Here is a 22,934-nt window from a genome sequence, read left to right as displayed (position 1 = left end):
CATACTTTAACAAAATAGACTAGACAGAGAGCTAAATAACAGAAGACACACTCGTTGTCAGCAGGATTCGAACCTACGAGGGGAGACCCCAATGGATTTCTAGTCCATCGCCTTAACCACTCGGCCACGACAACCTTGCCCATGTAGCTTTAATATTAAGACTAGTGCTTGCTGAATAGATCCGTTATAGGGAAGAGTTCCAAAGGAAATAGCACCTCTTGCAGCGTACAGATGGTCTCAGATCTTTAAGTCTAGTCTCTTAGTAAATTCTGAGAAATCAAGTCAACAGACACACTTTTAACAGTACTTGGTTAAGAGTGGGGTTTGAACACAGAATACAATTTGATCAGAAGTGCCAAATTGCTAAGGACCCAGTCACACCTTGACATCACTATTCATTTTGACGCAAGTAAAGCCAAGAGAATATAGAGAGCAAAATTCCAGAAAGTAATTGCGTTGTCGGCAGGATTTGAACCTACGCAGGGAGACCCCAATGGATTTCAAGTCCATCGCCTTAACCACTCGGCCACGACAACATATAGCTTAGCATTTAATGCTAACATTAGGGTTAACACCAGTGTTTGTCCCTCTAAATTTCGTGAATAGTATGAGCTTCAGTTGGCTTCTTGATTGGCTGTCATTCTGTTCCATGCATGTCACAATCACCATCTACTTAAAAAATAATTCGATGGTAGGGCTCGCGCTGACTTTGGTCAGAAGGGGCTTGTTGGGGTCATTATAAATCCACTTATTGCGTCTACTAGTCTTTACAGAATCAGGTTTTCGGAACAAGCAGCTAATTTCAATGCTTACAACATGATGACCATACAATCCAATGATTACTGTAAAACCTGCATTCTCGTCTGTAGGACAAGTGTCCAGAGCCGAATAAAAAAATGACATGTTGAAAATACCTTGTCAGGAGTGGGATTTGAACCCACGCCTCTATTTAGAGACCAGAAAGCCCAAACCACTGAGGAAAGACGCATATCTTGAGTCTGGCGCCTTAGACCACTCGGCCATCCTGACCTGCAAGAACATAAAAGTCATGGGAAACCAAACCTACAACAGTCTGGTCATAGCCAAAATGCATCCTAAAATACTTTTCAGCTATGCTTTTTGAACCCAATGCCTTCATTTGGAGGCAGAAATCCCAATTTGCTGTGGAAGGAGTCATCTTTTGTCAGGTGCCCAAGAGTACTAGTCTATGCTGAATTGTAACAATCTGTATTTCTTGGGAAGCTAAAATGCAATAATCTGGTCAGTTAAGTACTGCTGAGCCCATACTCATGTTAAAATGAATTGACAAGACTTTAACTCGAACCTATACCTTTCTTGGGAGACCAAAATTCCCAATACACAGTGGAAGGAAGTAGACCTTGTCGAGCACCTGAGAACACTTGGCACTTAAGAACTTAGCGTTAACACCAATGCCAGGCCACACGTCGCAAACAGCAACCGGAAACAGCACCTCTGAGACACACAGAAGTCGGAAGTCCCGTCTCCTCCGTGGCATATACCCCATAGCAATGCTCGCATACTTCAACAAAATAGACTAGACAGAGAGCTAAATAACAGAAGACACACTCGTTGTCGGCAGGATTCGAACCTACGAGGGGAGACCCCAATGGATTTCTAGTCCATCGCCTTAACCACTCGGCCACGACAACCTTGCCCATGTAGCTTTAATATTAAGACTAGTGCTTGCTGAATAGATCCGTTATAGGGAAGAGTTCCAAAGGAAACAGCACCTCTTGCAGCGTACAGATGGTCTCAGATCTTTAAGTCTAGTCTCTTAGTAAATTCTGAGAAATCAAGTCAACAGACACACTTTTAACAGTACTTGGTTAAGAGTGGGGTTTGAACACAGAACACAATTTGATCAGAAGTGCCAAATTGCTAAGGACCCAGTCACACCTTGACATCACTATTCATTTTGACGCAAGTGAAGCCAAGAGAATATAGAGAGCAAAATTCCAGAAAGTAATTGCGTTGTCGGCAGGATTTGAACCTACGCAGGGAAACCCCAATGGATTTCAAGTCCATCGCCTTAACCACTCGGCCACGACAACATATAGCTTAGCATTTAATGCTAACATTAGGGTTAACACCAGTGTTTGTCCCTCTAAATTTCGTGAATAGTATGAGCTTCAGTTGGCTTCTTGATTGGCTGTCATTCTGTTCCATGCATGTCACAATCACCATCTACTTAAAAAGTAATTCGATGGTAGGGCTCGCGCTGACTTTGGTGAGAAGGGGCTTGTTGGGGTCATTATAAATCCACTTATTGCGTCTACTAGTCTTTACAGAATCAGGTTTTCGGAACAAGCAGCTAATTTCAATGCTTACAACATGATGACCATACAATCCAATGATTACTGTAAAACCTGCATTCTCGTCTGTAGGACAAGTGTCCAGAGCCGAATAAAAAAAATGACATGTTGAAAATACCTGGTCAGGAGTGGGATTTGAACCCAAGCCTCTATTTAGAGACCAGAAAGCCCAAACCACTGAGGAAAGACGCATATCTTGAGTCTGGCGCCTTAGACCACTCGGCCATCCTGACCTTCAAGAACATGAAAGTCATGGGAAACAAAACCTACAACAGTCTGGTCTTAGCCAAAATGCATCCTAAAATACTTTTCAGCTATGCTTTTTGAACCCAATGCCTTCATTTGGAGGCAGAAATCCCAATTTGCTGTGGAAGGAGTCATCTTTTGTCAGGTGCCCAAGAGTACTAGTCTATGCTGAATTGTAACAATCTGTATTTCTTGGGAAGCTAAAATGCAATAATCTGGTCAGTTAAGTACTGCTGAGCCCATACTCATGTTCAAATGAATTGACAAGACTTTAACTCGAACCTATACCTTTCTTGGGAGACCAAAATTCCCAATACACAGTGGAAGGAAGTAGACCTTGTCGAGCACCTGAGAACACTTGGCACTTAAGAACTTAGCGTTAACACCAATGCCAGGCCACACGTCGCAAACAGCAACCGGAAACAGCACCTCTGAGACACACAGAAGTCGGAAGTCCCGTCTCCTCCGTGGCATATACCCCATAGCAATGCTCGCATACTTCAACAAAATAGACTAGACAGAGAGCTAAATAACAGAAGACACACTCGTTGTCGGCAGGATTCGAACCTACGAGGGGAGACCCCAATGGATTTCTAGTCCATCGCCTTAACCACTCGGCCACGACAACCTTGCCCATGTAGCTTTAATATTAAGACTAGTGCTTGCTGAATAGATCCGTTATAGGGAAGAGTTCCAAAGGAAACAGCACCTCTTGCAGCGTACAGATGGTCTCAGATCTTTAAGTCTAGTCTCTTAGTAAATTCTGAGAAATCAAGTCAACAGACACACTTTTAACAGTACTTGGTTAAGAGTGGGGTTTGAACACAGAACACAATTTGATCAGAAGTGCCAAATTGCTAAGGACCCAGTCACACCTTGACATCACTATTCATTTTGACGCAAGTGAAGCCAAGAGAATATAGAGAGCAAAATTCCAGAAAGTAATTGCGTTGTCGGCAGGATTTGAACCTACGCAGGGAGACCCCAATGGATTTCAAGTCCATCGCCTTAACCACTCGGCCACGACAACATATAGCTTAGCATTTAATGCTAACATTAGGGTTAACACCAGTGTTTGTCCCTCTAAATTTCGTGAATAGTATGAGCTTCAGTTGGCTTCTTGATTGGCTGTCATTCTGTTCCATGCATGTCACAATCACCATCTACTTAAAAAGTAATTCGATGGTAGGGCTCGCGCTGACTTTGGTGAGAAGGGGCTTGTTGGGGTCATTATAAATCCACTTATTGCGTCTACTAGTCTTTACAGAATCAGGTTTTCGGAACAAGCAGCTAATTTCAATGCTTACAACATGATGACCATACAATCCAATGATTACTATAAAACCTGCATTCTCGTCTGTAGGACAAGTGTCCAGAGCCGAATAAAAAAAATGACATGTTGAAAATACCTGGTCAGGAGTGGGATTTGAACCCAAGCCTCTATTTAGAGACCAGAAAGCCCAAACCACTGAGGAAAGACGCATATCTTGAGTCTGGCGCCTTAGACCACTCGGCCATCCTGACCTTCAAGAACATGAAAGTCATGGGAAACAAAACCTACAACAGTCTGGTCTTAGCCAAAATGCATCCTAAAATACTTTTCAGCTATGCTTTTTGAACCCAATGCCTTCATTTGGAGGCAGAAATCCCAATTTGCTGTGGAAGGAGTCATCTTTTGTCAGGTGCCCAAGAGTACTAGTCTATGCTGAATTGTAACAATCTGTATTTCTTGGGAAGCTAAAATGCAATAATCTGGTCAGTTAAGTACTGCTGAGCCCATACTCATGTTCAAATGAATTGACAAGACTTTAACTCGAACCTATACCTTTCTTGGGAGACCAAAATTCCCAATACACAGTGGAAGGAAGTAGACCTTGTCGAGCACCTGAGAACACTTGGCACTTAAGAACTTAGCGTTAACACCAATGCCAGGCCACACGTCGCAAACAGCAACCGGAAACAGCACCTCTGAGACACACAGAAGTCGGAAGTCCCGTCTCCTCCGTGGCATATACCCCATAGCAATGCTCGCATACTTCAACAAAATAGACTAGACAGAGAGCTAAATAACAGAAGACACACTCGTTGTCGGCAGGATTCGAACCTACGAGGGGAGACCCCAATGGATTTCTAGTCCATCGCCTTAACCACTCGGCCACGACAACCTTGCCCATGTAGCTTTAATATTAAGACTAGTGCTTGCTGAATAGATCCGTTATAGGGAAGAGTTCCAAAGGAAACAGCACCTCTTGCAGCGTACAGATGGTCTCAGATCTTTAAGTCTAGTCTCTTAGTAAATTCTGAGAAATCAAGTCAACAGACACACTTTTAACAGTACTTGGTTAAGAGTGGGGTTTGAACACAGAACACAATTTGATCAGAAGTGCCAAATTGCTAAGGACCCAGTCACACCTAGTCTTTACAGAATCAGGTTTTCGGAACAAGCAGCTAATTTCAATGCTTACAACATGATGACCATACAATCCAATGATTACTGTAAAACCTGCATTCTCGTCTGTAGGACAAGTGTCCAGAGCAGAATAAAAAAAATGACATGTTGAAAATACCTTGTCAGGAGTGGGATTTGAACCCACGCCTCTATTTAGAGACCAGAAAGCCCAAACCACTGAAGAAAGACGCATATCTTGAGTCTGGCGCCTTAGACCACTCGGCCATCCTGACCTGCAAGAACAAAAAAGTCATGGGAAACCAAACCTACAATAGTCTGGTCTTAGCCAAAATGCATCCTAAAATATTTTTCAGCTATGCTTTTTGAACCCAATGCCTTCATTTGGAGGCAGAAATCCCAATTTGCTGTGGAAGGAGTCATCTTTTGTCAGGTGCCCAAGAGTACTAGTCTATGCTGAATTGTAACAATCCCAACAGACACACTTTTAACAGTACTTGGTTAAGAGTGGGGTTTGAACACAGAATACAATTTGATCAGAAGTGCCAAATTGCTAAGGACCCAGTCACACCTTGACATCACTATTCATTTTGACGCAAGTAAAGCCAAGAGAATATAGAGAGCAAAATTCCAGAAAGTAATTGCGTTGTCGGCAGGATTTGAACCTACGCAGGGAGACCCCAATGGATTTCAAGTCCATCGCCTTAACCACTCGGCCACGACAACATATAGCTTAGCATTTAATGCTAACATTAGGGTTAACACCAGTGTTTGTCCCTCTAAATTTCGTGAATAGTATGAGCTTCAGTTGGCTTCTTGATTGGCTGTCATTCTGTTCCATGCATGTCACAATCACCATCTACTTAAAAAGTAATTCGATGGTAGGGCTCGCGCTGACTTTGGTCAGAAGGGGCTTGTTGGGGTCATTATAAATCCACTTATTGCGTCTACTAGTCTTTACAGAATCAGGTTTTCGGAACAAGCAGCTAATTTCAATGCTTACAACATGATGACCATACAATCCAATGATTACTGTAAAACCTGCATTCTCATCTGTAGGACAAGTGTCCAGAGCCGAATAAAAAAAATGACTTGTTGAAAATACCTTGTCAGGAGTGGGATTTGAACCCACGCCTCTATTTAGAGACCAGAAAGCCCAAACCACTGAGGAAAGACGCATATCTTGAGTCTGGCGCCTTAGACCACTCGGCCATCCTGACCTTCAAGAACATGAAAGTCATGGGAAACAAAACCTACAACAGTCTGGTCTTAGCCAAAATTCATCCTAAAATACTTTTCAGCTATGCTTTTTGAACCCAATGCCTTCATTTGGAGGCAGAAATCCCAATTTGCTGTGGAAGGAGTCATCTTTTGTCAGGTGCCCAAGAGTACTAGTCTATGCTGAATTGTAACAATCTGTATTTCTTGGGAAGCTAAAATGCAATAATCTGGTCAGTTAAGTACTGCTGAGCCCATACTCATGTTCAAATGAATTGACAAGACTTTAACTCGAACCTATACCTTTCTTGGGAGACCAAAATTCCCAATACACAGTGGAAGGAAGTAGACCTTGTCGAGCACCTGAGAACACTTGGCACTTAAGAACTTAGCGTTAACACCAATGCCAGGCCACACGTCGCAAACAGCAACCGGAAACAGCACCTCTGAGACACACAGAAGTCGGAAGTCCCGTCTCCTCCGTGGCATATACCCCATAGCAATGCTCGCATACTTTAACAAAATAGACTAGACAGAGAGCTAAATAACAGAAGACACACTCGTTGTCGGCAGGATTCGAACCTACGAGGGGAGACCCCAATGGATTTCTAGTCCATCGCCTTAACCACTCGGCCACGACAACCTTGCCCATGTAGCTTTAATATTAAGACTAGTGCTTGCTGAATAGATCCGTTATAGGGAAGAGTTCCAAAGGAAATAGCACCTCTTGCAGCGTACAGATGGTCTCAGATCTTTAAGTCTAGTCTCTTAGTAAATTCTGAGAAATCAAGTCAACAGACACACTTTTAACAGTACTTGGTTAAGAGTGGGGTTTGAACACAGAACACAATTTGATCAGAAGTGCCAAATTGCTAAGGACTCAGTCACACCTTGACATCACTATTCATTTTGACGCAAGTGAAGCCAAGAGAATATAGAGAGCAAAATTCCAGAAAGTAATTGCGTTGTCGGCAGGATTTGAACCTACGCAGGGAGACCCCGATGGATTTCAAGTCCATCGCCTTAACCACTAGGCCACAACAACATATAGCTTAGCATTTAATGCTAACATTAGGGTTAACACCAGTGTTTGTCCCTCTAAATTTCGTGAATAGTATGAGCTTCAGTTGGCTTCTTGATTGGCTGTCATTCTGTTCCATGCATGTCACAATCACCATCTACTTAAAAAGTAATTCGATGGTAGGGCTCGCGCTGACTTTGGTGAGAAGGGGCTTGTTGGGGTCATTATAAATCCACTTATTGCGTCTACTAGTCTTTACAGAATCAGGTTTTCGGAACAAGCAGCTAATTTCAATGCTTACAACATGATGACCATACAATCCAATGATTACTGTAAAACCTGCATTCTCGTCTGTAGGACAAGTGTCCAGAGCCGAATAAAAAAAATGACATGTTGAAAATACCTTGTCAGGAGTGGGATTTGAACCCACGCCTCAATTTAGAGACCAGAAAGCCCAAACCACTGAGGAAAGACGCATATCTTGAGTCTGGCGCCTTAGACCACTCGGCCATCCTGACCTTCAAGAACATGAAAGTCATGGGAAACCAAACCTACAACAGTCTGGTCTTAGCCAAAATGCATCCTAAAATACTTTTCAGCTATGCTTTTTGAACCCAATGCCTTCATTTGGAGGCAGAAATCCCAATTTGCTGTGGAAGGAGTCATCTTTTGTCAGGTGCCCAAGAGTACTAATCTATGCTGAATTGTAACAATCTGTATTTCTTGGAAAGCTAAAATGCAATAATCTGGTCAGTTAAGTACTGCTGAGCCCATACTCATGTTCAAATGAATTGACAAGACTTTAACTCGAACCTATACCTTTCTTGGGAGACCAAAATTCCCAATACACAGTGGAAGGAAGTAGACCTTGTCGAGCACCTGAGAACACTTGGCACTTAAGAACTTAGCGTTAACACCAATGCCAGGCCACACGTCGCAAACAGCAACCGGAAACAGCACCTCTGAGACACACAGAAGTCGGAAGTCCCGTCTCCTCCGTGGCATATACCCCATAGCAATGCTCGCATACTTCAACAAAATAGACTAGACAGAGAGCTAAATAACAGAAGACACACTCGTTGTCGGCAGGATTCGAACCTACGAGGGGAGACCCCAATGGATTTCTAGTCCATCGCCTTAACCACTCGGCCACGACAACCTTGCCCATGTAGCTTTAATATTAAGACTAGTGCTTGCTGAATAGATCCGTTATAGGGAAGAGTTCCAAAGGAAACAGCACCTCTTGCAGCGTACAGATGGTCTCAGATCTTTAAGTCTAGTCTCTTAGTAAATTCTGAGAAATCAAGTCAACAGACACACTTTTAACAGTACTTGGTTAAGAGTGGGGTTTGAACACAGAACACAATTTGATCAGAAGTGCCAAATTGCTAAGGACCCAGTCACACCTTGACATCACTATTCATTTTGACGCAAGTGAAGCCAAGAGAATATAGAGAGCAAAATTCCAGAAAGTAATTGCGTTGTCGGCAGGATTTGAACCTACGCAGGGAGACCCCAATGGATTTCAAGTCCATCGCCTTAACCACTCGGCCACGACAACATATAGCTTAGCATTTAATGCTAACATTAGGGTTAACACCAGTGTTTGTCCCTCTAAATTTCGTGAATAGTATGAGCTTCAGTTGGCTTCTTGATTGGCTGTCATTCTGTTCCATGCATGTCACAATCACCATCTACTTAAAAAGTAATTCGATGGTAGGGCTCGCGCTGACTTTGGTGAGAAGGGGCTTGTTGGGGTCATTATAAATCCACTTATTGCGTCTACTAGTCTTTACAGAATCAGGTTTTCGGAACAAGCAGCTAATTTCAATGCTTACAACATGATGACCATACAATCCAATGATTACTATAAAACCTGCATTCTCGTCTGTAGGACAAGTGTCCAGAGCCGAATAAAAAAAATGACATGTTGAAAATACCTGGTCAGGAGTGGGATTTGAACCCAAGCCTCTATTTAGAGACCAGAAAGCCCAAACCACTGAGGAAAGACGCATATCTTGAGTCTGGCGCCTTAGACCACTCGGCCATCCTGACCTTCAAGAACATGAAAGTCATGGGAAACAAAACCTACAACAGTCTGGTCTTAGCCAAAATGCATCCTAAAATACTTTTCAGCTATGCTTTTTGAACCCAATGCCTTCATTTGGAGGCAGAAATCCCAATTTGCTGTGGAAGGAGTCATCTTTTGTCAGGTGCCCAAGAGTACTAGTCTATGCTGAATTGTAACAATCTGTATTTCTTGGGAAGCTAAAATGCAATAATCTGGTCAGTTAAGTACTGCTGAGCCCATACTCATGTTCAAATGAATTGACAAGACTTTAACTCGAACCTATACCTTTCTTGGGAGACCAAAATTCCCAATACACAGTGGAAGGAAGTAGACCTTGTCGAGCACCTGAGAACACTTGGCACTTAAGAACTTAGCGTTAACACCAATGCCAGGCCACACGTCGCAAACAGCAACCGGAAACAGCACCTCTGAGACACACAGAAGTCGGAAGTCCCGTCTCCTCCGTGGCATATACCCCATAGCAATGCTCGCATACTTCAACAAAATAGACTAGACAGAGAGCTAAATAACAGAAGACACACTCGTTGTCGGCAGGATTCGAACCTACGAGGGGAGACCCCAATGGATTTCTAGTCCATCGCCTTAACCACTCGGCCACGACAACCTTGCCCATGTAGCTTTAATATTAAGACTAGTGCTTGCTGAATAGATCCGTTATAGGGAAGAGTTCCAAAGGAAACAGCACCTCTTGCAGCGTACAGATGGTCTCAGATCTTTAAGTCTAGTCTCTTAGTAAATTCTGAGAAATCAAGTCAACAGACACACTTTTAACAGTACTTGGTTAAGAGTGGGGTTTGAACACAGAACACAATTTGATCAGAAGTGCCAAATTGCTAAGGACCCAGTCACACCTAGTCTTTACAGAATCAGGTTTTCGGAACAAGCAGCTAATTTCAATGCTTACAACATGATGACCATACAATCCAATGATTACTGTAAAACCTGCATTCTCGTCTGTAGGACAAGTGTCCAGAGCAGAATAAAAAAAATGACATGTTGAAAATACCTTGTCAGGAGTGGGATTTGAACCCACGCCTCTATTTAGAGACCAGAAAGCCCAAACCACTGAGGAAAGACGCATATCTTGAGTCTGGCGCCTTAGACCACTCGGCCATCCTGACCTGCAAGAACAAAAAAGTCATGGGAAACCAAACCTACAACAGTCTGGTCTTAGCCAAAATGCATCCTAAAATATTTTTCAGCTATGCTTTTTGAACCCAATGCCTTCATTTGGAGGCAGAAATCCCAATTTGCTGTGGAAGGAGTCATCTTTTGTCAGGTGCCCAAGAGTACTAGTCTATGCTGAATTGTAACAATCCCAACAGACACACTTTTAACAGTACTTGGTTAAGAGTGGGGTTTGAACACAGAATACAATTTGATCAGAAGTGCCAAATTGCTAAGGACCCAGTCACACCTTGACATCACTATTCATTTTGACGCAAGTAAAGCCAAGAGAATATAGAGAGCAAAATTCCAGAAAGTAATTGCGTTGTCGGCAGGATTTGAACCTACGCAGGGAGACCCCAATGGATTTCAAGTCCATCGCCTTAACCACTCGGCCACGACAACATATAGCTTAGCATTTAATGCTAACATTAGGGTTAACACCAGTGTTTGTCCCTCTAAATTTCGTGAATAGTATGAGCTTTAGTTGGCTTCTTGATTGGCTGTCATTCTGTTCCATGCATGTCACAATCACCATCTACTTAAAAAGTAATTCGATGGTAGGGCTCGCGCTGACTTTGGTCAGAAGGGGCTTGTTGGGGTCATTATAAATCCACTTATTGCGTCTACTAGTCTTTACAGAATCAGGTTTTCGGAACAAGCAGCTAATTTCAATGCTTACAACATGATGACCATACAATCCAATGATTACTGTAAAACCTGCATTCTCATCTGTAGGACAAGTGTCCAGAGCCGAATAAAAAAAATGACTTGTTGAAAATACCTTGTCAGGAGTGGGATTTGAACCCACGCCTCTATTTAGAGACCAGAAAGCCCAAACCACTGAGGAAAGACGCATATCTTGAGTCTGGCGCCTTAGACCACTCGGCCATCCTGACCTTCAAGAACATGAAAGTCATGGGAAACAAAACCTACAACAGTCTGGTCTTAGCCAAAATTCATCCTAAAATACTTTTCAGCTATGCTTTTTGAACCCAATGCCTTCATTTGGAGGCAGAAATCCCAATTTGCTGTGGAAGGAGTCATCTTTTGTCAGGTGCCCAAGAGTACTAGTCTATGCTGAATTGTAACAATCTGTATTTCTTGGGAAGCTAAAATGCAATAATCTGGTCAGTTAAGTACTGCTGAGCCCATACTCATGTTCAAATGAATTGACAAGACTTTAACTCGAACCTATACCTTTCTTGGGAGACCAAAATTCCCAATACACAGTGGAAGGAAGTAGACCTTGTCGAGCACCTGAGAACACTTGGCACTTAAGAACTTAGCGTTAACACCAATGCCAGGCCACACGTCGCAAACAGCAACCGGAAACAGCACCTCTGAGACACACAGAAGTCGGAAGTCCCGTCTCCTCCGTGGCATATACCCCATAGCAATGCTCGCATACTTTAACAAAATAGACTAGACAGAGAGCTAAATAACAGAAGACACACTCGTTGTCGGCAGGATTCGAACCTACGAGGGGAGACCCCAATGGATTTCTAGTCCATCGCCTTAACCACTCGGCCACGACAACCTTGCCCATGTAGCTTTAATATTAAGACTAGTGCTTGCTGAATAGATCCGTTATAGGGAAGAGTTCCAAAGGAAATAGCACCTCTTGCAGCGTACAGATGGTCTCAGATCTTTAAGTCTAGTCTCTTAGTAAATTCTGAGAAATCAAGTCAACAGACACACTTTTAACAGTACTTGGTTAAGAGTGGGGTTTGAACACAGAACACAATTTGATCAGAAGTGCCAAATTGCTAAGGACTCAGTCACACCTTGACATCACTATTCATTTTGACGCAAGTGAAGCCAAGAGAATATAGAGAGCAAAATTCCAGAAAGTAATTGCGTTGTCGGCAGGATTTGAACCTACGCAGGGAGACCCCAATGGATTTCAAGTCCATCGCCTTAACCACTAGGCCACAACAACATATAGCTTAGCATTTAATGCTAACATTAGGGTTAACACCAGTGTTTGTCCCTCTAAATTTCGTGAATAGTATGAGCTTCAGTTGGCTTCTTGATTGGCTGTCATTCTGTTCCATGCATGTCACAATCACCATCTACTTAAAAAGTAATTCGATGGTAGGGCTCGCGCTGACTTTGGTGAGAAGGGGCTTGTTGGGGTCATTATAAATCCACTTATTGCGTCTACTAGTCTTTACAGAATCAGGTTTTCGGAACAAGCAGCTAATTTCAATGCTTACAACATGATGACCATACAATCCAATGATTACTGTAAAACCTGCATTCTCGTCTGTAGGACAAGTGTCCAGAGCCGAATAAAAAAAATGACATGTTGAAAATACCTTGTCAGGAGTGGGATTTGAACCCACGCCTCTATTTAGAGACCAGAAAGCCCAAACCACTGAGGAAAGACGCATATCTTGAGTCTGGCGCCTTAGACCACTCGGCCATCCTGACCTTCAAGAACATGAAAGTCATGGGAAACCAAACCTACAACAGTCTGGTCTTAGCCAAAATGCATCCTAAAATACTTTTCAGCTATGCTTTTTGAACCCAATGCCTTCATTTGGAGGCAGAAATCCCAATTTGCTGTGGAAGGAGTCATCTTTTGTCAGGTGCCCAAGAGTACTAATCTATGCTGAATTGTAACAATCTGTATTTCTTGGAAAGCTAAAATGCAATAATCTGGTCAGTTAAGTACTGCTGAGCCCATACTCATGTTCAAATGAATTGACAAGACTTTAACTCGAACCTATACCTTTCTTGGGAGACCAAAATTCCCAATACACAGTGGAAGGAAGTAGACCTTGTCGAGCACCTGAGAACACTTGGCACTTAAGAACTTAGCGTTAACACCAATGCCAGGCCACACGTCGCAAACAGCAACCGGAAACAGCACCTCTGAGACACACAGAAGTCGGAAGTCCCGTCTCCTCCGTGGCATATACCCCATAGCAATGCTCGCATACTTTAACAAAATAGACTAGACAGAGAGCTAAATAACAGAAGACACACTCGTTGTCGGCAGGATTCGAACCTACGAGGGGAGACCCCAATGGATTTCTAGTCCATCGCCTTAACCACTCGGCCACGACAACCTTGCCCATGTAGCTTTAATATTAAGACTAGTGCTTGCTGAATAGATCCGTTATAGGGAAGAGTTCCAAAGGAAATAGCACCTCTTGCAGCGTACAGATGGTCTCAGATCTTTAAGTCTAGTCTCTTAGTAAATTCTGAGAAATCAAGTCAACAGACACACTTTTAACAGTACTTGGTTAAGAGTGGGGTTTGAACACAGAACACAATTTGATCAGAAGTGCCAAATTGCTAAGGACTCAGTCACACCTTGACATCACTATTCATTTTGACGCAAGTGAAGCCAAGAGAATATAGAGAGCAAAATTCCAGAAAGTAATTGCGTTGTCGGCAGGATTTGAACCTACGCAGGGAGACCCCAATGGATTTCAAGTCCATCGCCTTAACCACTAGGCCACAACAACATATAGCTTAGCATTTAATGCTAACATTAGGGTTAACACCAGTGTTTGTCCCTCTAAATTTCGTGAATAGTATGAGCTTCAGTTGGCTTCTTGATTGGCTGTCATTCTGTTCCATGCATGTCACAATCACCATCTACTTAAAAAGTAATTCGATGGTAGGGCTCGCGCTGACTTTGGTGAGAAGGGGCTTGTTGGGGTCATTATAAATCCACTTATTGCGTCTACTAGTCTTTACAGAATCAGGTTTTCGGAACAAGCAGCTAATTTCAATGCTTACAACATGATGACCATACAATCCAATGATTACTGTAAAACCTGCATTCTCGTCTGTAGGACAAGTGTCCAGAGCCGAATAAAAAAAATGACATGTTGAAAATACCTTGTCAGGAGTGGGATTTGAACCCACGCCTCTATTTAGAGACCAGAAAGCCCAAACCACTGAGGAAAGACGCATATCTTGAGTCTGGCGCCTTAGACCACTCGGCCATCCTGACCTTCAAGAACATGAAAGTCATGGGAAACAAAACCTACAACAGTCTGGTCTTAGCCAAAATGCATCCTAAAATACTTTTCAGCTATGCTTTTTGAACCCAATGCCTTCATTTGGAGGCAGAAATCCCAATTTGCTGTGGAAGGAGTCATCTTTTGTCAGGTGCCCAAGAGTACTAGTCTATGCTGAATTGTAACAATCTGTATTTCTTGGGAAGCTAAAATGCAATAATCTGGTCAGTTAAGTACTGCTGAGCCCATACTCATGTTCAAATGAATTGACAAGACTTTAACTCGAACCTATACCTTTCTTGGGAGACCAAAATTCCCAATACACAGTGGAAGGAAGTAGACCTTGTCGAGCACCTGAGAACACTTGGCACTTAAGAACTTAGCGTTAACACCAATGCCAGGCCACACGTCGCAAACAGCAACCGGAAACAGCACCTCTGAGACACACAGAAGTCGGAAGTCCCGTCTCCTCCGTGGCATATACCCCATAGCAATGCTCGCATACTTCAACAAAATAGACTAGACAGAGAGCTAAATAACAGAAGACACACTCGTTGTCGGCAGGATTCGAACCTACGAGGGGAGACCCCAATGGATTTCTAGTCCATCGCCTTAACCACTCGGCCACGACAACCTTGCCCATGTAGCTTTAATATTAAGACTAGTGCTTGCTGAATAGATCCGTTATAGGGAAGAGTTCCAAAGGAAACAGCACCTCTTGCAGCGTACAGATGGTCTCAGATCTTTAAGTCTAGTCTCTTAGTAAATTCTGAGAAATCAAGTCAACAGACACACTTTTAACAGTACTTGGTTAAGAGTGGGGTTTGAACACAGAACACAATTTGATCAGAAGTGCCAAATTGCTAAGGACCCAGTCACACCTAGTCTTTACAGAATCAGGTTTTCGGAACAAGCAGCTAATTTCAATGCTTACAACATGATGACCATACAATCCAATGATTACTGTAAAACCTGCATTCTCGTCTGTAGGACAAGTGTCCAGAGCAGAATAAAAAAAATGACATGTTGAAAATACCTTGTCAGGAGTGGGATTTGAACCCACGCCTCTATTTAGAGACCAGAAAGCCCAAACCACTGAGGAAAGACGCATATCTTGAGTCTGGCGCCTTAGACCACTCGGCCATCCTGACCTGCAAGAACAAAAAAGTCATGGGAAACCAAACCTACAACAGTCTGGTCTTAGCCAAAATGCATCCTAAAATATTTTTCAGCTATGCTTTTTGAACCCAATGCCTTCATTTGGAGGCAGAAATCCCAATTTGCTGTGGAAGGAGTCATCTTTTGTCAGGTGCCCAAGAGTACTAGTCTATGCTGAATTGTAACAATCCCAACAGACACACTTTTAACAGTACTTGGTTAAGAGTGGGGTTTGAACACAGAATACAATTTGATCAGAAGTGCCAAATTGCTAAGGACCCAGTCACACCTTGACATCACTATTCATTTTGACGCAAGTAAAGCCAAGAGAATATAGAGAGCAAAATTCCAGAAAGTAATTGCGTTGTCGGCAGGATTTGAACCTACGCAGGGAGACCCCAATGGATTTCAAGTCCATCGCCTTAACCACTCGGCCACGACAACATATAGCTTAGCATTTAATGCTAACATTAGGGTTAACACCAGTGTTTGTCCCTCTAAATTTCGTGAATAGTATGAGCTTTAGTTGGCTTCTTGATTGGCTGTCATTCTGTTCCATGCATGTCACAATCACCATCTACTTAAAAAGTAATTCGATGGTAGGGCTCGCGCTGACTTTGGTCAGAAGGGGCTTGTTGGGGTCATTATAAATCCACTTATTGCGTCTACTAGTCTTTACAGAATCAGGTTTTCGGAACAAGCAGCTAATTTCAATGCTTACAACATGATGACCATACAATCCAATGATTACTGTAAAACCTGCATTCTCATCTGTAGGACAAGTGTCCAGAGCCGAATAAAAAAAATGACTTGTTGAAAATACCTTGTCAGGAGTGGGATTTGAACCCACGCCTCTATTTAGAGACCAGAAAGCCCAAACCACTGAGGAAAGACGCATATCTTGAGTCTGGCGCCTTAGACCACTCGGCCATCCTGACCTTCAAGAACATGAAAGTCATGGGAAACAAAACCTACAACAGTCTGGTCTTAGCCAAAATTCATCCTAAAATACTTTTCAGCTATGCTTTTTGAACCCAATGCCTTCATTTGGAGGCAGAAATCCCAATTTGCTGTGGAAGGAGTCATCTTTTGTCAGGTGCCCAAGAGTACTAGTCTATGCTGAATTGTAACAATCTGTATTTCTTGGGAAGCTAAAATGCAATAATCTGGTCAGTTAAGTACTGCTGAGCCCATACTCATGTTCAAATGAATTGACAAGACTTTAACTCGAACCTATACCTTTCTTGGGAGACCAAAATTCCCAATACACAGTGGAAGGAAGTAGACCTTGTCGAGCACCTGAGAACACTTGGCACTTAAGAACTTAGCGTTAACACCAATGCCAGGCCACACGTCGCAAACAGCAACCGGAAACAGCACCTCTGAGACACACAGAAGTCGGAAGTCCCGTCTCCTCCGTGGCATATACCCCATAGCAATGCTCGCATACTTTAACAAAATAGACTAGACAGAGAGCTAAATAACAGAAGACACACTCGTTGTCGGCAGGATTCGAACCTACGAGGGGAGACCCCAATGGATTTCTAGTCCATCGCCTTAACCACTCGGCCACGACAACCTTGCCCATGTAGCTTTAATATTAAGACTAGTGCTTGCTGAATAGATCCGTTATAGGGAAGAGTTCCAAAGGAAATAGCACCTCTTGCAGCGTACAGATGGTCTCAGATCTTTAAGTCTAGTCTCTTAGTAAATTCTGAGAAATCAAGTCAACAGACACACTTTTAACAGTACTTGGTTAAGAGTGGGGTTTGAACACAGAACACAATTTGATCAGAAGTGCCAAATTGCTAAGGACTCAGTCACACCTTGACATCACTATTCATTTTGACGCAAGTGAAGCCAAGAGAATATAGAGAGCAAAATTCCAGAAAGTAATTGCGTTGTCGGCAGGATTTGAACCTACGCAGGGAGACCCCAATGGATTTCAAGTCCATCGCCTTAACCACTAGGCCACAACAACATATAGCTTAGCATTTAATGCTAACATTAGGGTTAACACCAGTGTTTGTCCCTCTAAATTTCGTGAATAGTATGAGCTTCAGTTGGCTTCTTGATTGGCTGTCATTCTGTTCCATGCATGTCACAATCACCATCTACTTAAAAAGTAATTCGATGGTAGGGCTCGCGCTGACTTTGGTGAGAAGGGGCTTGTTGGGGTCATTATAAATCCACTTATTGCGTCTACTAGTCTTTACAGAATCAGGTTTTCGGAACAAGCAGCTAATTTCAATGCTTACAACATGATGACCATACAATCCAATGATTACTGTAAAACCTGCATTCTCGTCTGTAGGACAAGTGTCCAGAGCCGAATAAAAAAAATGACATGTTGAAAATACCTTGTCAGGAGTGGGATTTGAACCCACGCCTCTATTTAGAGACCAGAAAGCCCAAACCACTGAGGAAAGACGCATATCTTGAGTCTGGCGCCTTAGACCACTCGGCCATCCTGACCTTCAAGAACATGAAAGTCATGGGAAACCAAACCTACAACAGTCTGGTCTTAGCCAAAATGCATCCTAAAATACTTTTCAGCTATGCTTTTTGAACCCAATGCCTTCATTTGGAGGCAGAAATCCCAATTTGCTGTGGAAGGAGTCATCTTTTGTCAGGTGCCCAAGAGTACTAATCTATGCTGAATTGTAACAATCTGTATTTCTTGGAAAGCTAAAATGCAATAATCTGGTCAGTTAAGTACTGCTGAGCCCATACTCATGTTCAAATGAATTGACAAGACTTTAACTCGAACCTATACCTTTCTTGGGAGACCAAAATTCCCAATACACAGTGGAAGGAAGTAGACCTTGTCGAGCACCTGAGAACACTTGGCACTTAAGAACTTAGCGTTAACACCAATGCCAGGCCACACGTCGCAAACAGCAACCGGAAACAGCACCTCTGAGACACACAGAAGTCGGAAGTCCCGTCTCCTCCGTGGCATATACCCCATAGCAATGCTCGCATACTTTAACAAAATAGACTAGACAGAGAGCTAAATAACAGAAGACACACTCGTTGTCGGCAGGATTCGAACCTACGAGGGGAGACCCCAATGGATTTCTAGTCCATCGCCTTAACCACTCGGCCACGACAACCTTGCCCATGTAGCTTTAATATTAAGACTAGTGCTTGCTGAATAGATCCGTTATAGGGAAGAGTTCCAAAGGAAATAGCACCTCTTGCAGCGTACAGATGGTCTCAGATCTTTAAGTCTAGTCTCTTAGTAAATTCTGAGAAATCAAGTCAACAGACACACTTTTAACAGTACTTGGTTAAGAGTGGGGTTTGAACACAGAACACAATTTGATCAGAAGTGCCAAATTGCTAAGGACTCAGTCACACCTTGACATCACTATTCATTTTGACGCAAGTGAAGCCAAGAGAATATAGAGAGCAAAATTCCAGAAAGTAATTGCGTTGTCGGCAGGATTTGAACCTACGCAGGGAGACCCCAATGGATTTCAAGTCCATCGCCTTAACCACTAGGCCACAACAACATATAGCTTAGCATTTAATGCTAACATTAGGGTTAACACCAGTGTTTGTCCCTCTAAATTTCGTGAATAGTATGAGCTTCAGTTGGCTTCTTGATTGGCTGTCATTCTGTTCCATGCATGTCACAATCACCATCTACTTAAAAAGTAATTCGATGGTAGGGCTCGCGCTGACTTTGGTGAGAAGGGGCTTGTTGGGGTCATTATAAATCCACTTATTGCGTCTACTAGTCTTTACAGAATCAGGTTTTCGGAACAAGCAGCTAATTTCAATGCTTACAACATGATGACCATACAATCCAATGATTACTGTAAAACCTGCATTCTCGTCTGTAGGACAAGTGTCCAGAGCCGAATAAAAAAAATGACATGTTGAAAATACCTTGTCAGGAGTGGGATTTGAACCCACGCCTCTATTTAGAGACCAGAAAGCCCAAACCACTGAGGAAAGACGCATATCTTGAGTCTGGCGCCTTAGACCACTCGGCCATCCTGACCTTCAAGAACATGAAAGTCATGGGAAACCAAACCTACAACAGTCTGGTCTTAGCCAAAATGCATCCTAAAATACTTTTCAGCTATGCTTTTTGAACCCAATGCCTTCATTTGGAGGCAGAAATCCCAATTTGCTGTGGAAGGAGTCATCTTTTGTCAGGTGCCCAAGAGTACTAATCTATGCTGAATTGTAACAATCTGTATTTCTTGGAAAGCTAAAATGCAATAATCTGGTCAGTTAAGTACTGCTGAGCCCATACTCATGTTCAAATGAATTGACAAGACTTTAACTCGAACCTATACCTTTCTTGGGAGACCAAAATTCCCAATACACAGTGGAAGGAAGTAGACCTTGTCGAGCACCTGAGAACACTTGGCACTTAAGAACTTAGCGTTAACACCAATGCCAGGCCACACGTCGCAAACAGCAACCGGAAACAGCACCTCTGAGACACACAGAAGTCGGAAGTCCCGTCTCCTCCGTGGCATATACCCCATAGCAATGCTCGCATACTTTAACAAAATAGACTAGACAGAGAGCTAAATAACAGAAGACACACTCGTTGTCGGCAGGATTCGAACCTACGAGGGGAGACCCCAATGGATTTCTAGTCCATCGCCTTAACCACTCGGCCACGACAACCTTGCCCATGTAGCTTTAATATTAAGACTAGTGCTTGCTGAATAGATCCGTTATAGGGAAGAGTTCCAAAGGAAACAGCACCTCTTGCAGCGTACAGATGGTCTCAGATCTTTAAGTCTAGTCTCTTAGTAAATTCTGAGAAATCAAGTCAACAGACACACTTTTAACAGTACTTGGTTAAGAGTGGGGTTTGAACACAGAACACAATTTGATCAGAAGTGCCAAATTGCTAAGGACCCAGTCACACCTTGACATCACTATTCATTTTGACGCAAGTGAAGCCAAGAGAATATAGAGAGCAAAATTCCAGAAAGTAATTGCGTTGTCGGCAGGATTTGAACCTACGCAGGGAGACCCCAATGGATTTCAAGTCCATCGCCTTAACCACTCGGCCACGACAACATATAACTTTAGCATTTAATGCTAACATTAGGGTTAACACCAGTGTTTGTCCCTCTAAATTTCGTGAATAGTATGAGCTTCAGTTGGCTTCTTGATTGGCTGTCATTCTGTTCCATGCATGTCACAATCACCATCTACTTAAAAAGTAATTCGATGGTAGGGCTCGCGCTGACTTTGGTGAGAAGGGGCTTGTTGGGGTCATTATAAATCCACTTATTGCGTCTACTAGTCTTTACAGAATCAGGTTTTCGGAACAAGCAGCTAATTTCAATGCTTACAACATGATGACCATACAATCCAATGATTACTGTAAAACCTGCATTCTCGTCTGTAGGACAAGTGTCCAGAGCCGAATAAAAAAAATGACATGTTGAAAATACCTTGTCAGGAGTGGGATTTGAACCCACGCCTCTATTTAGAGACCAGAAAGCCCAAACCACTGAGGAAAGACGCATATCTTGAGTCTGGCGCCTTAGACCACTCGGCCATCCTGACCTGCAAGAACAAAAAAGTCATGGGAAACCAAACCTACAACAGTCTGGTCTTAGCCAAAATGCATCCTAAAATATTTTTCAGCTATGCTTTTTGAACCCAATGCCTTCATTTGGAGGCAGAAATCCCAATTTGCTGTGGAAGGAGTCATCTTTTGTCAGGTGCCCAAGAGTACTAGTCTATGCTGAATTGTAACAATCTGTATTTCTTGGGAAGCTAAAATGCAATAATCTGGTCAGTTAAGTACTGCTGAGCCCATACTCATGTTAAAATGAATTGACAAGACTTTAACTCGAACCTATACCTTTCTTGGGAGACCAAAATTCCCAATACACAGTGGAAGGAAGTAGACCTTGTCGAGCACCTGAGAACACTTGGCACTTAAGAACTTAGCGTTAACACCAATGCCAGGCCACACGTCGCAAACAGCAACCGGAAACAGCACCTCTGAGACACACAGAAGTCGGAAGTCCCGTCTCCTCCGTGGCGAAAACCCCATCGCAATGCTCGCATACTTTAACAAAATAGACTAGACAGTGAGCTAAATAACAGAAGACACACTCGTTGTCGGCAGGATTCGAACCTATGAGGGGAGATCCCAATGGAGTTCTGGTCCATCGCCTTAACCACTCGGCCATGACAACCTTGCGCAGGTAGCTTTAATATTCATGGGAAATGGGAAACAAAACCTACAACAGTCTGGTCTTAGCCAAAATGCATCCAGAAGTACTTTTCAATAGCGCCAAAAGTCCATACTCATGTTCAAAAGGAATTGACAAGACTTTTGCTTGAACCTATACCTTTCTTGGGAGACCAAAATTCACAATACACAGTGGAAAGAAGTACACCTTAGCATTAACATCAGTGCCAGCCCACACGTCGAAATAGACTAGACAGAGAGCTAAATTACAGAAGACACACTCATTGTCGGCAGGATTCGAACCTACGAGGGGAGACCCCAATGGATTTCTAGTCCATCGCCTTAACAACGGTTTTTACAGTCCCTCCTGCGCAGGGTACGGCCACAACAACATGGAACTTAAGTGTTTGATGCTAACATTTGCGTTAACACCAGTGCTTGTCCCTCCATTTCTGAATTTCAGAGTACACAGCTGTAGAGCTTTATCTGTTGAATGCGGAAGAAGGTCTAATCTATTCAAAATGGTCTCTACTCTTAGTCTGTCTTGGCCGCCCACCCACATGGGGGATGGCTCAGCCTAGCCCATGTGAAAATGTGTGACCTGATAGTCGTAACTAGCTTCAGCTGGATAAATGCACCAGAGTGCAGATAGATAGGTCACAGCTACACAATGGCCTAGCTCAATTCACCTATCTACGCATTAAGAGGCCTTATCTAACAACACTCATATTTAAACCTAAGGAAAATGTAGAGATTCCGGATTTGAACCCCCAGCCTCAGAACTGTGAGGTGGATCTGCTAACCACTATTTCGCCGTACTTCTGCTGACAAAAATGTGCACTTACTTTATCACCACAAACACTTGGTGACACTTCAAACACCTTTGTGTTCCTACATGGCACACGATACATCAGGCGTCATTAAATGGTGAAAAATGAAAGGACAGTTTTACTTTAGTTTATTATGAAGTGGTAAAACGCTTTTCTTACTAAGTTAGTTAAAAATGTCAAAGTATGCAATGGCTTTGAAATTAGAACTTAAAATGGGAGGCATTTTAGGTTACGGAACATATTGTGGTCCACTTTTAAGTTTCCATTCCCACTGATACTACAGCCTGTTAAACTG

General features: G+C 42.9%; 43 non-coding genes across 43 annotated transcripts; all 43 read right to left on the bottom strand.

Moving 5' to 3' along the window:
• Positions 1-52: 52 nt before the first annotated feature.
• On the bottom strand, positions 53-134 carry trnas-aga (transfer RNA serine (anticodon AGA)). The gene has a single exon. It is a non-coding gene; the product is annotated as a tRNA-Ser (tRNA).
• Positions 135-454: 320 nt separating this feature from the next.
• Positions 455-536, bottom strand: trnas-uga (transfer RNA serine (anticodon UGA)). Its single transcript has one exon. It is a non-coding gene; the product is annotated as a tRNA-Ser (tRNA).
• A 380-nt stretch (positions 537-916) lies between these two features.
• trnal-caa (transfer RNA leucine (anticodon CAA)) lies at positions 917-1,029 on the bottom strand. The gene is made up of 2 exons: positions 992-1,029; positions 917-962 (listed from the first exon to the last, which is right to left on the bottom strand). It is a non-coding gene; the product is annotated as a tRNA-Leu (tRNA).
• A 559-nt stretch (positions 1,030-1,588) lies between these two features.
• Positions 1,589-1,670, bottom strand: trnas-aga (transfer RNA serine (anticodon AGA)). Its single transcript has one exon. It is a non-coding gene; the product is annotated as a tRNA-Ser (tRNA).
• Positions 1,671-1,990: 320 nt separating this feature from the next.
• Positions 1,991-2,072, bottom strand: trnas-uga (transfer RNA serine (anticodon UGA)). The gene has a single exon. It is a non-coding gene; the product is annotated as a tRNA-Ser (tRNA).
• Positions 2,073-2,453: 381 nt separating this feature from the next.
• On the bottom strand, positions 2,454-2,566 carry trnal-caa (transfer RNA leucine (anticodon CAA)). The gene is made up of 2 exons: positions 2,529-2,566; positions 2,454-2,499 (listed from the first exon to the last, which is right to left on the bottom strand). It is a non-coding gene; the product is annotated as a tRNA-Leu (tRNA).
• A 559-nt stretch (positions 2,567-3,125) lies between these two features.
• On the bottom strand, positions 3,126-3,207 carry trnas-aga (transfer RNA serine (anticodon AGA)). The gene has a single exon. It is a non-coding gene; the product is annotated as a tRNA-Ser (tRNA).
• A 320-nt stretch (positions 3,208-3,527) lies between these two features.
• Positions 3,528-3,609, bottom strand: trnas-uga (transfer RNA serine (anticodon UGA)). Its single transcript has one exon. It is a non-coding gene; the product is annotated as a tRNA-Ser (tRNA).
• A 381-nt stretch (positions 3,610-3,990) lies between these two features.
• Positions 3,991-4,103, bottom strand: trnal-caa (transfer RNA leucine (anticodon CAA)). Its single transcript has 2 exons — positions 4,066-4,103; positions 3,991-4,036 (listed from the first exon to the last, which is right to left on the bottom strand). It is a non-coding gene; the product is annotated as a tRNA-Leu (tRNA).
• A 559-nt stretch (positions 4,104-4,662) lies between these two features.
• trnas-aga (transfer RNA serine (anticodon AGA)) lies at positions 4,663-4,744 on the bottom strand. Its single transcript has one exon. It is a non-coding gene; the product is annotated as a tRNA-Ser (tRNA).
• Positions 4,745-5,148: 404 nt separating this feature from the next.
• trnal-caa (transfer RNA leucine (anticodon CAA)) lies at positions 5,149-5,261 on the bottom strand. Its single transcript has 2 exons — positions 5,224-5,261; positions 5,149-5,194 (listed from the first exon to the last, which is right to left on the bottom strand). It is a non-coding gene; the product is annotated as a tRNA-Leu (tRNA).
• Positions 5,262-5,630: 369 nt separating this feature from the next.
• Positions 5,631-5,712, bottom strand: trnas-uga (transfer RNA serine (anticodon UGA)). Its single transcript has one exon. It is a non-coding gene; the product is annotated as a tRNA-Ser (tRNA).
• A 381-nt stretch (positions 5,713-6,093) lies between these two features.
• On the bottom strand, positions 6,094-6,206 carry trnal-caa (transfer RNA leucine (anticodon CAA)). Its single transcript has 2 exons — positions 6,169-6,206; positions 6,094-6,139 (listed from the first exon to the last, which is right to left on the bottom strand). It is a non-coding gene; the product is annotated as a tRNA-Leu (tRNA).
• Positions 6,207-6,765: 559 nt separating this feature from the next.
• On the bottom strand, positions 6,766-6,847 carry trnas-aga (transfer RNA serine (anticodon AGA)). Its single transcript has one exon. It is a non-coding gene; the product is annotated as a tRNA-Ser (tRNA).
• Positions 6,848-7,167: 320 nt separating this feature from the next.
• On the bottom strand, positions 7,168-7,249 carry trnas-uga (transfer RNA serine (anticodon UGA)). Its single transcript has one exon. It is a non-coding gene; the product is annotated as a tRNA-Ser (tRNA).
• Positions 7,250-7,630: 381 nt separating this feature from the next.
• On the bottom strand, positions 7,631-7,743 carry trnal-caa (transfer RNA leucine (anticodon CAA)). Its single transcript has 2 exons — positions 7,706-7,743; positions 7,631-7,676 (listed from the first exon to the last, which is right to left on the bottom strand). It is a non-coding gene; the product is annotated as a tRNA-Leu (tRNA).
• A 559-nt stretch (positions 7,744-8,302) lies between these two features.
• On the bottom strand, positions 8,303-8,384 carry trnas-aga (transfer RNA serine (anticodon AGA)). Its single transcript has one exon. It is a non-coding gene; the product is annotated as a tRNA-Ser (tRNA).
• Positions 8,385-8,704: 320 nt separating this feature from the next.
• Positions 8,705-8,786, bottom strand: trnas-uga (transfer RNA serine (anticodon UGA)). The gene has a single exon. It is a non-coding gene; the product is annotated as a tRNA-Ser (tRNA).
• Positions 8,787-9,167: 381 nt separating this feature from the next.
• trnal-caa (transfer RNA leucine (anticodon CAA)) lies at positions 9,168-9,280 on the bottom strand. The gene is made up of 2 exons: positions 9,243-9,280; positions 9,168-9,213 (listed from the first exon to the last, which is right to left on the bottom strand). It is a non-coding gene; the product is annotated as a tRNA-Leu (tRNA).
• A 559-nt stretch (positions 9,281-9,839) lies between these two features.
• On the bottom strand, positions 9,840-9,921 carry trnas-aga (transfer RNA serine (anticodon AGA)). The gene has a single exon. It is a non-coding gene; the product is annotated as a tRNA-Ser (tRNA).
• A 404-nt stretch (positions 9,922-10,325) lies between these two features.
• trnal-caa (transfer RNA leucine (anticodon CAA)) lies at positions 10,326-10,438 on the bottom strand. The gene is made up of 2 exons: positions 10,401-10,438; positions 10,326-10,371 (listed from the first exon to the last, which is right to left on the bottom strand). It is a non-coding gene; the product is annotated as a tRNA-Leu (tRNA).
• A 369-nt stretch (positions 10,439-10,807) lies between these two features.
• trnas-uga (transfer RNA serine (anticodon UGA)) lies at positions 10,808-10,889 on the bottom strand. Its single transcript has one exon. It is a non-coding gene; the product is annotated as a tRNA-Ser (tRNA).
• A 381-nt stretch (positions 10,890-11,270) lies between these two features.
• On the bottom strand, positions 11,271-11,383 carry trnal-caa (transfer RNA leucine (anticodon CAA)). The gene is made up of 2 exons: positions 11,346-11,383; positions 11,271-11,316 (listed from the first exon to the last, which is right to left on the bottom strand). It is a non-coding gene; the product is annotated as a tRNA-Leu (tRNA).
• A 559-nt stretch (positions 11,384-11,942) lies between these two features.
• Positions 11,943-12,024, bottom strand: trnas-aga (transfer RNA serine (anticodon AGA)). The gene has a single exon. It is a non-coding gene; the product is annotated as a tRNA-Ser (tRNA).
• Positions 12,025-12,344: 320 nt separating this feature from the next.
• On the bottom strand, positions 12,345-12,426 carry trnas-uga (transfer RNA serine (anticodon UGA)). Its single transcript has one exon. It is a non-coding gene; the product is annotated as a tRNA-Ser (tRNA).
• A 381-nt stretch (positions 12,427-12,807) lies between these two features.
• Positions 12,808-12,920, bottom strand: trnal-caa (transfer RNA leucine (anticodon CAA)). Its single transcript has 2 exons — positions 12,883-12,920; positions 12,808-12,853 (listed from the first exon to the last, which is right to left on the bottom strand). It is a non-coding gene; the product is annotated as a tRNA-Leu (tRNA).
• A 559-nt stretch (positions 12,921-13,479) lies between these two features.
• trnas-aga (transfer RNA serine (anticodon AGA)) lies at positions 13,480-13,561 on the bottom strand. Its single transcript has one exon. It is a non-coding gene; the product is annotated as a tRNA-Ser (tRNA).
• A 320-nt stretch (positions 13,562-13,881) lies between these two features.
• Positions 13,882-13,963, bottom strand: trnas-uga (transfer RNA serine (anticodon UGA)). The gene has a single exon. It is a non-coding gene; the product is annotated as a tRNA-Ser (tRNA).
• Positions 13,964-14,344: 381 nt separating this feature from the next.
• On the bottom strand, positions 14,345-14,457 carry trnal-caa (transfer RNA leucine (anticodon CAA)). The gene is made up of 2 exons: positions 14,420-14,457; positions 14,345-14,390 (listed from the first exon to the last, which is right to left on the bottom strand). It is a non-coding gene; the product is annotated as a tRNA-Leu (tRNA).
• A 559-nt stretch (positions 14,458-15,016) lies between these two features.
• trnas-aga (transfer RNA serine (anticodon AGA)) lies at positions 15,017-15,098 on the bottom strand. Its single transcript has one exon. It is a non-coding gene; the product is annotated as a tRNA-Ser (tRNA).
• Positions 15,099-15,502: 404 nt separating this feature from the next.
• trnal-caa (transfer RNA leucine (anticodon CAA)) lies at positions 15,503-15,615 on the bottom strand. The gene is made up of 2 exons: positions 15,578-15,615; positions 15,503-15,548 (listed from the first exon to the last, which is right to left on the bottom strand). It is a non-coding gene; the product is annotated as a tRNA-Leu (tRNA).
• Positions 15,616-15,984: 369 nt separating this feature from the next.
• Positions 15,985-16,066, bottom strand: trnas-uga (transfer RNA serine (anticodon UGA)). The gene has a single exon. It is a non-coding gene; the product is annotated as a tRNA-Ser (tRNA).
• A 381-nt stretch (positions 16,067-16,447) lies between these two features.
• Positions 16,448-16,560, bottom strand: trnal-caa (transfer RNA leucine (anticodon CAA)). The gene is made up of 2 exons: positions 16,523-16,560; positions 16,448-16,493 (listed from the first exon to the last, which is right to left on the bottom strand). It is a non-coding gene; the product is annotated as a tRNA-Leu (tRNA).
• Positions 16,561-17,119: 559 nt separating this feature from the next.
• On the bottom strand, positions 17,120-17,201 carry trnas-aga (transfer RNA serine (anticodon AGA)). The gene has a single exon. It is a non-coding gene; the product is annotated as a tRNA-Ser (tRNA).
• A 320-nt stretch (positions 17,202-17,521) lies between these two features.
• Positions 17,522-17,603, bottom strand: trnas-uga (transfer RNA serine (anticodon UGA)). The gene has a single exon. It is a non-coding gene; the product is annotated as a tRNA-Ser (tRNA).
• Positions 17,604-17,984: 381 nt separating this feature from the next.
• trnal-caa (transfer RNA leucine (anticodon CAA)) lies at positions 17,985-18,097 on the bottom strand. The gene is made up of 2 exons: positions 18,060-18,097; positions 17,985-18,030 (listed from the first exon to the last, which is right to left on the bottom strand). It is a non-coding gene; the product is annotated as a tRNA-Leu (tRNA).
• Positions 18,098-18,656: 559 nt separating this feature from the next.
• Positions 18,657-18,738, bottom strand: trnas-aga (transfer RNA serine (anticodon AGA)). Its single transcript has one exon. It is a non-coding gene; the product is annotated as a tRNA-Ser (tRNA).
• Positions 18,739-19,058: 320 nt separating this feature from the next.
• On the bottom strand, positions 19,059-19,140 carry trnas-uga (transfer RNA serine (anticodon UGA)). The gene has a single exon. It is a non-coding gene; the product is annotated as a tRNA-Ser (tRNA).
• Positions 19,141-19,521: 381 nt separating this feature from the next.
• trnal-caa (transfer RNA leucine (anticodon CAA)) lies at positions 19,522-19,634 on the bottom strand. The gene is made up of 2 exons: positions 19,597-19,634; positions 19,522-19,567 (listed from the first exon to the last, which is right to left on the bottom strand). It is a non-coding gene; the product is annotated as a tRNA-Leu (tRNA).
• Positions 19,635-20,193: 559 nt separating this feature from the next.
• trnas-aga (transfer RNA serine (anticodon AGA)) lies at positions 20,194-20,275 on the bottom strand. Its single transcript has one exon. It is a non-coding gene; the product is annotated as a tRNA-Ser (tRNA).
• Positions 20,276-20,595: 320 nt separating this feature from the next.
• trnas-uga (transfer RNA serine (anticodon UGA)) lies at positions 20,596-20,677 on the bottom strand. The gene has a single exon. It is a non-coding gene; the product is annotated as a tRNA-Ser (tRNA).
• Positions 20,678-21,059: 382 nt separating this feature from the next.
• On the bottom strand, positions 21,060-21,172 carry trnal-caa (transfer RNA leucine (anticodon CAA)). The gene is made up of 2 exons: positions 21,135-21,172; positions 21,060-21,105 (listed from the first exon to the last, which is right to left on the bottom strand). It is a non-coding gene; the product is annotated as a tRNA-Leu (tRNA).
• Positions 21,173-21,731: 559 nt separating this feature from the next.
• On the bottom strand, positions 21,732-21,813 carry trnas-aga (transfer RNA serine (anticodon AGA)). The gene has a single exon. It is a non-coding gene; the product is annotated as a tRNA-Ser (tRNA).
• Between the last annotated feature and the right edge of the window lie 1,121 nt (positions 21,814-22,934).

The sequence above is a fragment of the Leptonotus elevatus genome, chromosome 1, assembly GCF_054856555.1.
Source record: "Leptonotus elevatus isolate MCC_2025b chromosome 1, RoL_Lele_1.0, whole genome shotgun sequence".
NCBI lineage: Eukaryota > Metazoa > Chordata > Actinopteri > Syngnathiformes > Syngnathidae > Leptonotus > Leptonotus elevatus.
This window is presented reverse-complemented; position numbering and strand designations above follow the sequence as displayed.